The sequence below is a fragment of the Micromys minutus genome, assembly GCF_963924665.1.
Source record: "Micromys minutus genome assembly, chromosome: 29".
Taxonomy (NCBI): Eukaryota; Metazoa; Chordata; class Mammalia; order Rodentia; family Muridae; genus Micromys; species Micromys minutus.
The window spans coordinates 36,012,672-36,027,687 of NC_137964.1; positions in this window are offsets into that span (position 1 = coordinate 36,012,672).

The window sequence follows — 15,016 nt, forward strand, 5'->3', positions numbered from 1 at the left end:
CTGGTCCATAGAAACCTCAAGACTGCTGAACCCTTTGGTGGGACAGGCTCTGAAGTAGAAAGAACTTTGGAGGATCTGAGTGAATTAGACCAGCATGGAGTGTCTGTAAAATGAGAGAGCAGCCGAGAGAGTGAAAGGCAAAACAGGAGAGGTCTCTCTGGGTTACTTGAAGGGAGCGACAAGATTTATATATCCAGCCTAAATTTCTAAAGGGGAAAAAAACGATCGAAAGCTAAACTCTGTGCTAATGAACTCTGGAAGTTAAAACCTGAGGATCAGCTCACAGAAGACATTCACGATAAAGCAATACATATGCCGCCTGCTTCTTATTGACGGGTATTAATGAAAATGTGATTACATTGTTTATTTAAGATTTATGTATTTTATGTATATGAGTACACCGTAGCTGTTTTCAGACACACCAGAAGAGGGCAATGTCCACCTCTCCTTCCAAAGTCTCAGCATAAAAATCGAAGCTGATCCTGCACAAGCCCTTTATTGGGGTCCTCTAGGGTTGTGGGTACTCATGCCTAAACCCAACAGGGCTGAGGACTATGCAGACTGTCAACAGCTGCATAGATGGAGCTCTGCTTTAGTCTTCCCTGGCATGCATATAAACCATACATACATATACATACATATACATACATATACATACATATATACACTCTAATACATCCAGCCCCTCTCCAGGTCCCTGCAACATTGTCAGGTTATAGAAAGCTAGATGTAGATGAAGCTAGAAAGCTTGTATGTGTGCTTGGCGTGTGTGTGTGTGTGTGTGTGTGTGTGTGTGTGTATGAGAGAGAGAGAGAGAGAGAGAGAGAGAGAGAGAGAGAGAGAGGGAACAAGATCAGTCAGCCCATGTGGGCTGACCATTTGCAAGGAGTCATAGCTTAACTCCCCAAGATGGTGGATGGTGGCTGCTTGGCTTGGGAGGTCAGTCACAACAGGGCCTTTGTGTTTCAGGGCAATAAAGAAAACTCTAAAAGACCACACCTGATATCACTCTGGGTTTCACATCTGTACGTACAGTCATACACTAGCACATGAATAGACACACACATATCTGAACCAGTTCTCCCAAAGAAAACAAACTCAAATGCAACAGCTTGACCCTGTCCAACATTGAATTTTGAGGTTCTGGATGTGGGTTTACTCACTTAACAGGATTTATTGATTATCATAGCAGTTGCATGGCCTGAAGATATCGGGTGTATCAGGGCTGTCTCTACCTGCCCCACAGTTTACGATAAAGAATCAGCTACTTGTCTGAACACACCAGGAGCCCTTTAAGCAGATAATTACAATGCAGACAAATGTGCTGATTATGTGGAGTGCTTCTGCAGCCGTAGAGACGAAAGGGGGTTAACATACTTAAGAAGACAATTCTCATTCCTCAGAACAATGATCAGCACCAAACCAGCCTAACCACAAAAAGAAATCAGATAAACACTGACAACTCTGGAGGGCTATGAAAGAAATTCTCACTTTACCCATTCCATTAGCTGGAGAGGCTGCTCCTTCCTTCCCAATCTTGGGCACAAATTAAAAAAGATGTTGTTTCTGAAACCTAGCTTCTGAGATCAATGAGTGTCCTAGTTTGCTTTCTATCGCCATGATCAACACCATAACAGAAAGCAATTTGAGAATGAAAGGGTTTGTTTCCTCTCACCCTTCCACATGGAGACTGTCACTGAGGAAAGTCAGAGCAGGAACCAAAACAGGAGCTGAAGAAAAGAACAGGGAGGGCAGTTGATAAACGGCTTCATTTTCATGGCTCTCTTCTTCCACAACCCAGGCCCACGGGCCTATAGGTGTCACAGTCTGCAGTGGTCTAGGCCCTCCCAATCATTACTAAAGAGAATGTCCCCACAGACACAGATCTGCCTGCCGACCAATCTAATCGGAGTGATTTCTCTTCCAGGTTTGTGTCGTTGACAGAAAAACTGACTGGCACAGCTGACCCCTTGTCGACATGACACACAGACACATTGCTATTGAACCACCAAGTCCTCATGTTAAAACCACAATATAGGGCTGGAGAGATGGCTCAGCGGTTAGAGCACTGTCTGCTCTTCCGGAGGTCCTGAGTTCAATTCTCAGCAACCACATGATGGTTCATAACCATGTGTAATGAAATTTGGTTCCCTCTTCTGACCTGCAGGCAGAATGCTGTATGATGTATACATAATCAGCAAATATTTTAAAACACACACACACAATATAAAATACAGTATAACTTTAAAAGTCCCAGAGTTAGCAGGCATGCTGGTACATACCCTCCTTGCCAGAGGCAGGCAATTGTCTGTTAGTTCAAGGCCAGCCTGGTCTATATAGTGAGTTCCAAGACAACCAAGGCTACACAAAAAACCCTGTCTCGAAAAATAAATACATAAATAGATATTCAAAATCTTTTTATTATGTTTGTATTTTTTAAAGTCCTAAGTCAACCATGGACTCCTGTAAAATCACACGTTACATACTTTTTATTCTGAATACTTTTTATTCAAACCAGGGCATAGTTTGAATCAAATCAAAAGCAAACCCAACATCTACCAGTGTAAATCAGCTCCTGTCAGCTCAGTGTCTGAGATCTGCTGTGCTCAAAAGACAGGGCAGCTCCACTGCTGTCTCTGCAGCCCAGAGCACACAGCAGGACTGTTTGTTGTCTAGGGGGTTTCCGATTTGTTCCTTGAATCAAACATCCAGAGAAATAGAAGACCAAGCAACAAAAAAGTAAAAAAGTTACCACTTTGTTCCTGCATGATGAGAAAGGACCTACAGCTGGAGGTCTGTTCTGCAGAGTCCCTGGGTCCTCCTCCCCTTTCTCCTATTGGTCCTGTTTAGGTACCCACCTCCACCACAGCTTTCCAGCTGTTTCCCCTTCACAATGCTTTCCAAGAACAAGAAGCTACAGTTCTCTGGAAGCTCTCTTCACTTTCCCTACCTCTATTACTCTCACCTCCCCAAGGCTCAGGCTGACACCATTCCACAGGTGCTGCTACTGCTGCTCCTGATGATGATGATGATGATGATGATGATGATGATGATGATGATGATGATGATGATGATGATGATTTCGTGATGGTTTGCATGAGCTTGGCCCAGGGAGTGGCACTATTAGAAGGTGTGGCCTTGTTGGAGGACGTGTGTCACTCTGGGGTGGGCTTGGAGATACTCCTCCTAGCTGCCTGAGGATGTTCCTGGCTTCCTTTGGATGAAGATGTAGAACTCTCAGCTCCTCATGTACCATGCCTGCCTGGATGCTGCCATGCTCTTGTCTTGATGGTAATGGACTGAACCTCTGAACCTGTAAGCCAGCCCTGATTAAATGTTGTTATTTATAAGTCTTGCCTTGGTCATGGCGTCTGCTCACAGCAGTAAAACCCTAACTAAGACAATGATAATGATGATGGTCATAGCATGGTTCTGCAATCTCCAAGATCCTGGGGTCACAACAGCAAATGGGATACACCTTCATTGACATCACCTGGGCTCCCCTCAGAGACTCTGGCCCTGACTCATAGTACCATGCTTCTCTCGTGGCCTTTCAATCTTTACCTCTATCACACAGGCTCATGCCTAGATAACTTTAATTTTCATTTATGGGAATGGGGTTAGGGTGCCTTATGTATACCCACTGAGGCCAGAAGAGGGTGTCAGATCCCCCAGAGATGGTGGTTGCAGGTGGTTGTGAGAATGCATAAATGCTGGGAACTAAGCTTGGGTTCTCTGGAAGAGCAACCAGTACTCTTAACCCATCTCTCCAACTTTAATTAGCTAGCTTTCTTATATAGCTCAGGCCACCTTCCAAAGGAATGGTGGTGCAGCCCACAGTGGGCTAAGCCCTCCTACATCACTCATAAACAAGGAAGTTGCTCAGACTTGCCTAGATCGCTTTATTCCCCCTCCCCCCCCCCCCGAGTTAGACAAATTCCCCAGTGAGGTTTCGCCTTTGTAGACTCCAGGCTGTATCTGGTCAGTAGTTAGGCTGTCGAGGACCCCAAAAGCAGAGATAGATGCCAATTCAATACTCAACTGACAAGATATTTTAAAAAGTCATTTCAGTGCTGGGGAGGTAGACAGTTGTCCCTATACCTTGCTGGTCAGCAAGCTCCAGGTCCAGGCAGAGACCTTGTACAGCAGAAACAGGGCATTATGGAAAGTCTTACCTCCCCCAATGAAAACACAAAGGTTTCATATGATGTAAGAATACTTTTTGAAACAAAAGAACTAAGAAAGGACTTTAGGTTGGCTCTGAGCTGGGGTCAGGAAACCCAGCTCTAAGGCAACAGCAAAGACAGTTTGGCATGTTTATAATGACTTAGACATGCTACCTACCATGTGAGAACTTAAATCTTCGAGACTGGAAAAACAGGCATGATGAGGCTCACATAATTCCACCACCTAGGATACAGAGGCAGGAGGATCACAAGCTTAAGACCATGGCTGCACAGTTCTAGGCCAACTTGGGCTATGTGACTCCATCTCAACAAAATGTAAGGCCTAAGTTGTGGAACTCCATCAATCAAAAATAGCTCCGGTCAGACCAAAACTCCTATCCAGGAGTATCTGGTCTCACCAGGCAGTTGGGCAACAATAACCTAAGGACTTTTGATTGGAGCAAATGCACCAACTCAGCAAGTGCATCACCTGACCATGCTACAGGATTCTGGGAGCACAACCGACATACTAAAAACCCAAAAGAAACAAATCCACAAAATGGGTAGTTTGATGTCCTCTTCCTCAAAAAGCCATACTAGGACATGGGATCTCTGGCTTCTTATCGTTTTAATGTTCAAAGGACAGAATACAACCTCTGCTTTCACAGATCCTATGAGGCTATTTCAAGTGGTGGTAGCATATGCCTTTAATCTCGAACTCAGGAAGCAGACACCAGCAGATCTCTGTGAGCCCAGCCTGGTCTGCAGAGCAAGTTCCAGGACAGCTAGAGCCACACAGAGAAAACCTGTCTCAGTAGGATATGTGTGCACATGTGTGTGCATGTATGTGTGTGCATGCATGTATATGTGCATGTGTGTGTGTATGTGACGTCTAGCAGTTACAGCTTTCTTCACTTTGTTTTACATGGTTACAGGAACACAGTTAATCTCAGGCTTTTTGGACTATCTTTAATCAGGTGGCTACAAAGAACTCTTTATTTGTATTGAACAATTCAGCCTGACAGAGTAGGTCTGACTGCTTTCAAAACAGTCCACCTTAAAGCACAAAGCCTCAAAGATGGCCTTTGCTCAAGAAGACATCTAAGGAGTTATGATCTCTTGCATCCTGACCTCCTACATTGTCAAAATAATAAACATGCTTCCTTTTGTCTGCACAAAAACCTGTTCCCACAGCACCAGTTAAGTATAATTTCCCAGACACTCTTTCTGCAAGTTGTTAAGAGTCTTCATTACTTAATTTCTCTTCGAGATTGCCAATAATTCAGTCACTCTCTGGGTTCTTGAAGTGTCAATAAACTGGTCTGATAAGTCTTTACTTTCACAATTGTGGGGCAATGTGTCACTGCTTATAACAAAATCACTTGTGAGAGAAACCTCCACAAGATTCCCAAGACAGAATTCTTTTAAGAAATCACATGATGATCATTTGCTTTCTAAATTTCTTTTTTTATTGTAAAGGAAAGAATACCCTTTCTTTTTGCTTTTATAGTAACCTGTTCCTAAAACAGCTGCTAATAAGCCAAATTTCTCTCCAAGCATGGTGGTGTACACCTTTAATCCCAGCACTTCAGTGGCAGAGACAGACAGATTTCTCCAAGTTCAAGGCCAGCCTGGTCTACTGAGTGAGTTCCTGGATATCTAAGATACACAGAGAAACCATGTCACAAAAACAAAACAAACAAACAAACAAATAAACCATGCTGGAGAGATGGCTCAGCAGTTAAGAGCACTGGCTACTCTTCCAGAGAATCTGAGTCCCATTCCCACAACCATCTGTAACTCTAATTGCAAAGGATTGGTGCCCTCACACATTCAAGCAAAACATGGATGCACATAAAATAAATAAATAAATATTTTTTAAAAAGTTAAATTTCTCAGAAACTGCTTTGTCCAAGTGTTAGGGCATTTGTTCCATCCTAATTTCTTTTTAGTAACTTAATGTAATGTAACTGCTAAGACCCCATAGGCCTCTACTTCTGTAGTGAACAGTACATGCCCATGGGGTAGGAGTCACTACCTGTAACCCAGTCCCTCCTAGAGATATGTCCTTTGTGCATTTTCAAAGGAAAGAATACGCTTCCGTTTTATTTCATAATGACCTACAGAACCTGTGAAGAGTTTGCTATGGGGCTGGAGAAACGGCTCAGTGGTCAAGAGTGCAGCTTCCAGAGGTCCTGAGTTCAAGTCCAATGCCTTCTTTTGGTGTGTCTGAAGATAACTACAGTATACTCATATAAATAAAATAAAGAAATAAATCTTAAAAATTAAAAGAAAGTTTCCTATCAGAAACTGTTTAGACAAGCTGAAAAAACTCTCTCTCCATTATCTTTTTTTGTTTTGTTTTTTGTTTTTCAAGTCTGGGTTTCTCTGTATAGCCTTGGCTGTCTTAGATCAGAATAACTTCCAACTCAGAGATCTGCCTGCCTCTGTTTCTTGAGTGCTTGGATTAAAGGTGTGAGCTACCACCGCCACACCTGCATTATTTCCTAAGTAACAACTATGTAGTTCATTCTAAGGCTTATGGGGCCATTGAGGTAGTCAAAGCACTAGTGAACGATTCATGGTGATCAGGAAGGACACTTTACTCAAAACACAGCCACGGTTAGAGATGAGTCCAAAAGAACACTGGACACTTACTTCTCTCAAGAAGTCATAAGGAAACAATGCTAGCTTCTTTGTTTGCTTGCTTGCTTGCTTATTATGTATACAATATTCTATATGTGTATATACCTGCAAGCCAGAAGAGAGCATCAGATCTCATTACAGATGGTTGTGAGCCACCATGTGGTTGCTGGGAATTGAACTCAAGATCTCTGGAAGAGCAGTCAATGCTCTTAACCACTGAGCCATCTCTTAGCCCCTAATGCTGGCTTCTTAAGAAATCTTCTACACACATGAACTGCCTGGTTTTTTGTCAACTTGACACTAGCTGGAGTTCTCACAGAGAAAGGAGCCTCAGTTGGGGAAATGCCTCCATGAGATCCAGCTGTAAGGCATTTTCTCAACTAGTGATCAAGGGGGGAGGGCCCAGTCCATTGTAGGTGGAGCCATCCCTGGGCTGGTGGTCCTGGGTTCTATAAGAAAGCAGGCTGAGCAAGCCAGGGGAAGCAAGCCAGAGAGTAACATCCCTCCATGGCCTCTGCATCAGCTCCTGCTTCCTGACCTGCTTGAGTTCCAGTCCTGACTTCCTCTGGTGATAAACAGCGATATGGAAGTGTAAGCTGAATAAACCCTTTCCTCCCCAACTTGTTTCTTGGTCATGATGTTTGTGCAGGAATAGAAACCCTGACTAAGACAACACACAAAAAAAAAAAGGAAGAAAGAAAGAAAGAAATCTTCTACAGAAACCATTTCACTTGATTCCTACAGCCCCCAGTCTAGCTATAGTGCTTACTCTAAAATAATTTAATGCACAACCATAACCTTTATCTATATCTAGACTTAACAATATCCAGAAACCTAGCCTTAGTTCTGACGTCCCCAGCACAGATCCATGACGAAGGCTAACCATACACATATCCTTATATAAGCACCAAAACCTAAACATAAGCCCAACCCTTGAATTCACCTTCACTGTATCCTCAACTACGACTCTAACCTTAGCAATAACCATAAGCCTGACCCTAGATGAAAATTAAAACTTGTCTCATCTCTACTACATCACCCAGAGCCAAAAGCTAGCAGGAACAAAACCCAATCATGAGCCTAATCCTAACACTAGGACCATCCTAACCTTAACTGGTCTGGAACATGGCCCAATCCCTAAATCTATCCCTGATGTGACCCTCACCATACCATTAACCTTAATCATTACCATAAAACAAGACCTAGACCTAAGTCTACCTCTAGCCCAAACCCTAACACTGTGTATAATCCTAAGCCAGCCATAACTCTGACCTGAGCTTTAATTTAAGTATTAAATGCAGCTCTAATGATAATTTAGAACAAACCAAAATCTAACTACAAATTAAAGCTAGCCCTGAGTCTAGTTTTAACATTTGTCTAGTCCTAACCTTAACCATATTCATAGCCATACCACTGGCCCTAGCCAAAAACCCTGTCTCTAAGCTAGCCCCTAAACATTTTGATACCCTAGCACTAACATACACCTGAATTGAACAATAACTCTAGATGTCAGCATAACCCCAACCTTCTCTAATCATAATATTAACCATAAACTCTGTGGTGGTTTGAATATGCTTGTCCCAAGGGAAGTGCTACTATTAGGAGGTGTGGCCTTGTTGGAGGTATGGCCTTGTTGGGGGTGTGGCTTTGTTGGAGGTGTGGCCTTGTTGGAGGTGTGGCCTTGTTGAGGTGTGGTCTTGCTGGAAGAAGTGTGTTACTGTGAGAGTGGGATTTAGAGGTCTCTTCCTATGCTCAGGCTCCGTCCACTGTGGAGTGGCATCCTCTGCAAAAGACATTCTCCTTCTGGCTGCCTTGGGACCAAGATGTAGATCTCTCAGCTCTTTGTCCAGCACTATATCTGCCTGGATGCTCCCATGAATGCTTTCTGCCAGGATGATAATGGACTGAACATCTAAATCTGTAAGCCAGTCCCAATTAAATGTTGTCCTTATAAGAGCTGCCTTGGTCATGATGTCTCTTCAAAGCACTGAAAACCTTAAGATAAACTCTAACCCTAGTCCTAATCATAACCCTAGCTCAAAACCAGAAAGCAAACATAATCTTGAATCTGAAACTAGTTTTAAGCGTAGACATGAACTAATCCATAGCCCTGATGCTAACCCTCAACATTGAACTAACCAAAATCCTGGGATAACCATAAATATAACCATACACCTGGATTCTAAACATAATTCTAACCCTAACCTTAGCACAAACACTAGACCTAAGAACTAACCCTAATTATAACCTTCACCCTTGCTCCAGTTATTCCTCTAGCCATTACACAAAGGCTAACCCTAACCCTAGCATTAACCCAGAGTGTAGGTCTGTCACATAACCACCGTAGCCCTAACAATACCGCATCTAGGATAATCCTAACACTAACCATATCTAGAATCACAAGTCTAGCTCTAATCCTAAAACTAATCATAGACTAAACCTAATTCTAAGGCTAATCCTAGGCAAACCATTAGATATTGTCTCGTCTCTATCAACCAAGCCTAATCTAGCATTAACTGTGGTGCTTTGAACGGGTTTGGCTTTCATAGACTCCCGTGTTTGAATGTTTGGTTCTAATTGTGGCACTACTAGGAGGTGTGGCCTCGCTGGATTAGGTGTGACCTTGTTGGAGGAAGTGTGTCACTGTGGAGGCAGGCTTTGAGGTCTCCTATGCTCAAACTACAGCTAGTGTGGAACACAGTCTCTTTTTGTTGCCTGGAGATCAAGGTGTAGAACTCTGAGATCCTCAAGTACTATGTCTGTCTGCACACTGCCCTGCTTCTTGCTGTGATGATAATGGACTAACCCTCTGACACTGTAAGCTAGCCCCAGTTACATGTTTTGTTTTATTAGAGTTGCCATGGTCATAATGTCTCTCCACAGTAATGAAACCCTAACTAAAACACTAACCCATGTCCCAGCCTTCTAACCTAAGCCTACTTCAATCTTAAACCTAACCTAACACTAACAATTGCCCTAACCTACTAGGAAGTAATGGTAAACACCTTTACTCCCAGCACTTGGGAGGCAGTTCCAGCACAGCCAGGGATATACAGAGAAAACCTGTTTTTAAACAAAAGCCCAGGGCCAGTCCTAACTTTATACGAACCCTAGAAATTAGGCTAATATAACACTTATTGTTGGGATTCTGTAAACCCCACCCCTTTGTTACCTAGCAACAGCCAGGTAAACCCCACCCCTCAGTTACCTGGCAATAGCCAGGTATGCTCTGCCCCAGTGACCGGATACTATAAAGGTGGCTGCTTGCCCCCTCTCCTATCTCTCCCTCTTGTTCTCTTGCTCTTCTTCTTGCTCACTCCCTTGCTCCCCCCCCTTACTCCTCCTCTTCCCCTTCTCTTCCCCCTCTCACTGCACATGCTCATGGCCAGTCTCTACTCCTCTATTCCTCTCTCTCTCTGCCTCTACTATCCTCTTAACTCCCCCCATGACCTGAATAAACTCCACTCTGTACTATACCATGCTCCTGCCTTGATGTTAATGGACTGAACCGCTGAACCTGTAAGCCAGCCCCAATTACATTTTGTCCTTATAAGAGTTGCCTTGGGCTGGAGAGATGACTCAGTGGTTAAGCGCACTGACTGCTCTTCCAGAGGTCCTGAGTTCAATTCCCAGCAACTACATGGTAGCTCACAACCATCTGTAATGGAATTTGATGCCCTGTTCTGGTGTGTCTGAAGACAAGCAACAGTGTACTTATAATAAATAAATAAACAAACAAATAAATCTTTAAAGAGTTGCCTTGTTCATAGTTTCTGTTCATAGCATTAGAACCCTAATCCTTGCCCCAACCTGAAGATAAAATGTTCTAGTACTATGGAGAGGATCTTTAAGGAATCCAGGACAACCAGGGCTACGAAGTGAAACCCTGTCTTCTGAAAAAAAAAAAAGAAAAACCTATACATACTTTGGAATGACCCCCTCCCACACACACACACAGTGTATTAAATAGTTTCTAGGTGTGTCCCTGTATTTCCTTTCTCTTTTCTTTAGGGAAGCAGAGAGTTCAAAAAGAAGTTTCTCTGTGTTAGCCCTGGTTGTCTTGGAACTCACCCAATGGGATCCACCTGCCTCTGCCTCTCTAGTGCTAGGATTAAAGGCCTGCACCAAAGCCCCTGTGTTTTCAATGGTTAATTGCTGTGCCAGCCAAGAGCTCAGTGCCGGCAGATCTGGCATCCTCTTAATAGCTTTCGATATGTAAATGATCATCCTTCCTTACCTGAGGCAAAGATGATTTTCATGATAAAAACCAAGATATTGTGAAAGAGGTCAAGCATCAGGTGTGGTCCTGCTGATGAGTGGTTCCAACTGGAATTCGGCTCTCTCACAGATCCTGAGTTCAATTCCTGGCAAACACATGGTGGCTAACAACCTTCTATAATGGGATTCTGGTGTGTCTGAGGACAGCTACAGTGTACTCATATACATAAAATAGATACATCTTGTAAAAAATAAATAAAGAGCTGGCAGCAGAGGTGAGGCAGGACAGATCAACTGGGCAGGGATGCATATGTTAAACATAACCCTAAGCCTAAGACAAGCACTAACCCCATCCAATCCAACATATAACCCAAGTCGAACCTAACCCTAGCTTCGGCCCTAACAATAAGAAGGCCTAGACATAATCCTGCAGCAGATATGGTGCTAGAGAAAGAGCTGAATGTTCTCTACCTTGATCTGCAGGTGGCAGGAAGTGAACTGGTTTCAGCTTCTAATACCTCAAAGCCTGCCCCAGCAGTGAGAAATTTCCTTCAGCAAGCCCACACCTAGTCCAACAAGGCCACATCTCCTAATAGTGCCGCTCCCTGTGGGCCAAGCCTTCAAATGCATAAGTCTATGTGGAACCAGTGCATCATATGTAGGGACATATGGACATGTTCGTTTACCATGTTGTATTTCTATGCCCACACACATGGTGGACTATAGGCATGATGGCCCACGTGCCATTTCTGGAGCTGATCATTTGGTGAGTATATGGGTATGTATTTCATATGTCAAATGACAAAAGTCACAGGTCATTTCCTAGTCCCATCCCATGGGAGGTAGGGTATGTGATCCCATATGTGAGTCTAGTCCTGTGGGGAGAAGTGGAAGGGCCTGTTGGCTGAAATGCCATTTCCAGCTCTGGCTTTCTGGAGGGATGTAGGGGAATAATTGTCCTAAATCCATTTTGTAGACTAGTTTACATGCTGAGGGACATGGCTGTATAGGCCAACATTGCTTATTTTGAGGCAGGTCACATGGGTAAGAAACTTCATGACCCTAGTCTTTAGCCAGCATCCCTATTTTGAGCCCATTCACTTACTTGGTTCTATGGGTAATTTGAACCATGTACACTATACAAGGCTGTTTATCACCATCATCATCGCTTTCATCTGTATGACAGCCATCAGTCACCATAACCATTACCTACACCATCATCGCCATCACTGCCATAATCAGGGCTACTTTTGCTGTTAAGAAATCCTAAGACATATGACTAAGCTCGGAAATGAGGGTGAACATTCCCGTATGTGTACTGGGGCGAGTCCCCTTAGAAACATATATTTGAATGTTTGGTTGGTGAGTTCCCAGTGAGAGGTCTGTTTAGAAGAATTAGGAGGTGAAGTCTTGTTGGAAGAACGGTGTCATTGGGGATGGGACTTTGAGATTTCAAATGAGGGACCCTAAGGCCTTTTACAGTCTCACACCCTCCTTACATCCTCCCACTGAGGGTTTTACAGCTTCCTCTCCCACTAAGGACTTTTGCGGTCCCACACCCTCTAGGAAGGAGTGCTTCAACCTTATCAGGGCAGCCCCTGGAATGTAGGGGAAGAACCTTAATATATGACCCAGGCAGGCACCAAGCAGTACTCCTTCCAGGGGAGCAGTGTCTTATATGAGTAGCCCTGGAATGTTGGGCATAGGTCCTGAGATGCAACCCATGTTGGCAGCAGCCGATCGATTTAAAAGTCAACTAAACCCACCAATGCTCTCATGCCTAGTCACCATCGCTGTAGCCCACCCGTTACTAAGTGTATAAAACTCCACTGACAGAGGGCTCAGGGTCACCTCTCCTCTGGATGTAGGCCACCCCATTGCACAGGACTAATAAACCTCTTGTTTTTGCATCAATCCCTGATCTCTTGTCTCATTCATGGGAGCCTCAAATAGATAAGACTCAATTTGGGTCTTACACAAACACCTGTGGGAGCCCTCTCTCCCTCCCTCCCTCCCTCCCTCCCTCTCTCTCTCTCTCCCTCTCTCTCTGCCTTCTGCCTGCAGATGCTCTCAGCTACTTCTCCAGGCCACATCCTCCTGCCACCACTCTTCCTGCCATGAGGGAAATGGAATGTCCCTCTGAAACTATGAGAAAGTTGCCAATTAAATGCTTTCTTTTATAAGTTGCACTGGTCATGGTGTTTCTTCTTAGCACTAAAACAGTAAGACATGTACTCTTACAGACAGGCTCAGAATTGAAATGTGGGCCCTCCTGCTTGGATTCCCTTCCATGGCAGTAGCATTGGAAAAAGTATGTGTTCCAACATGCCCATACATCTCTATATTACCTGCTCTGATGTCATCACACTCACAAATTGCATGTGGAGCAACATGGGTATCTTAGTTAGGGTTTTCTTTTTCTTTTTTAAGATTTATTTATTTATGTGTATAACCACACTGTCCTTGACACACCAGAAGAGGGAATCAGATCTCATTACAAATGGTTGTGAGCCACTATGTGGTTGCTGAGAACTGAACTCATGACCTTTGGAAGAGCAACAAGTGCTCTTAACCACTGAGCCATCTCTCCAGCCTCCCTTACTTAGGGTTTTCATTGCTGTGAACAGACACCATGACATGACCAAGGCAACTCTTATAAAAGACAATATTTAGTTGTGACTGGAATACAGGTTCAGAGGTTCAGTTCATTATCATCAAAGTGGGAGCATGGCAGCATCCAGGCAGGCATGGTACAGGAAGAGCTGAGAGTTCTACATCTTCGTCTGAAGGCTGCTAGGAGAAGACTGACTTCCAGGCAGCTAGGATGAGGGACTTAAAGCCCAAGTTCACAGTGACACATCTACTCAAACAAGGCCACACCTCCTAATAGTGCCACTCCCTGTGCCAAGCATATATCATATTTCATTCTCTGACTCCCATAAACTTGTTCAAACACATGAATATATGAGGGATATACCTAGCCATAGCATAAGAAAAAATACATTTAGTCCAACTTCCAAAGTCCCTGTAGTATATAGTAGTCTCGACAAAGTTAAAAGTCCGAAGTTCAAAGTCTTTTCTGAGATTCATCCAATCATATAACTGTAATCCCCAAAGCAAGACAGAAAAACAGCTGAGCAAACTCCAAACTCTGCATCTCCATGTCTGATGTCAAAATGGTCTTCAGGTCTCCAACTTCTTTTTCACATCTTGATTGACTGCAACAAACTTCTTTCTCTTGGGCTGGTTCAACTCCCTGTTAACCGCTTTCATTAGCAGGTAACTTACAGCTCTGGCATCTGGAACACCTTGGGGTCTCCAAGGTAACTTCAACTTTATAGCTTCTTATTCCAATGTCTGGGATCCACACATGATCTTTTGGCTCCTCCAAAGGGCTTGGATCATTCTCCAACTCTGCCCTCTGTAGCACTCTAGGTTCTGGATGAGGTCACTCCACTGCTGTTGCTGTTTTTGGTGGTCATCCCATGGTATCAGCATCTCCAAAATGCTGGGATTTTCTGCTGCAACTAGCTTTACCAATAGCCTCTCATAGGCTCTCTTCATGGTGCCAAACCTCAACATCTTTGCATGATGACTCCTTTAGTCCTCGGTCATCAACTGCAACTGGGCTGCACCTTCATCATTGACCTTCCATGGCCTCTCACAGTGCCAAGCCTCAGCTGATCTCCAAGCTGACCCATTTATACCTTCAAAACCAGTACCACCTGGGTGATTCTTACACATTATCAAGTACAGTTGCAACATAAGGTACAACCTTGGATATCTCTGGAACACAGTTTCTTTGTACTCTCAGAAAATACTTCCCTAAAGATTTCACCTCAGTGATGCTAGTCTCTTCATAATCACTGCTAATTTCTTAGTTCTAGCTAACCAGAATTAATTGTCCCAGTAGACCATTCTATTTTTGATTCTAAAGCCAGAGCCAAATGGCCAAAGCTGCTGAGTTCAGCTGCTTGCTGGAGCTG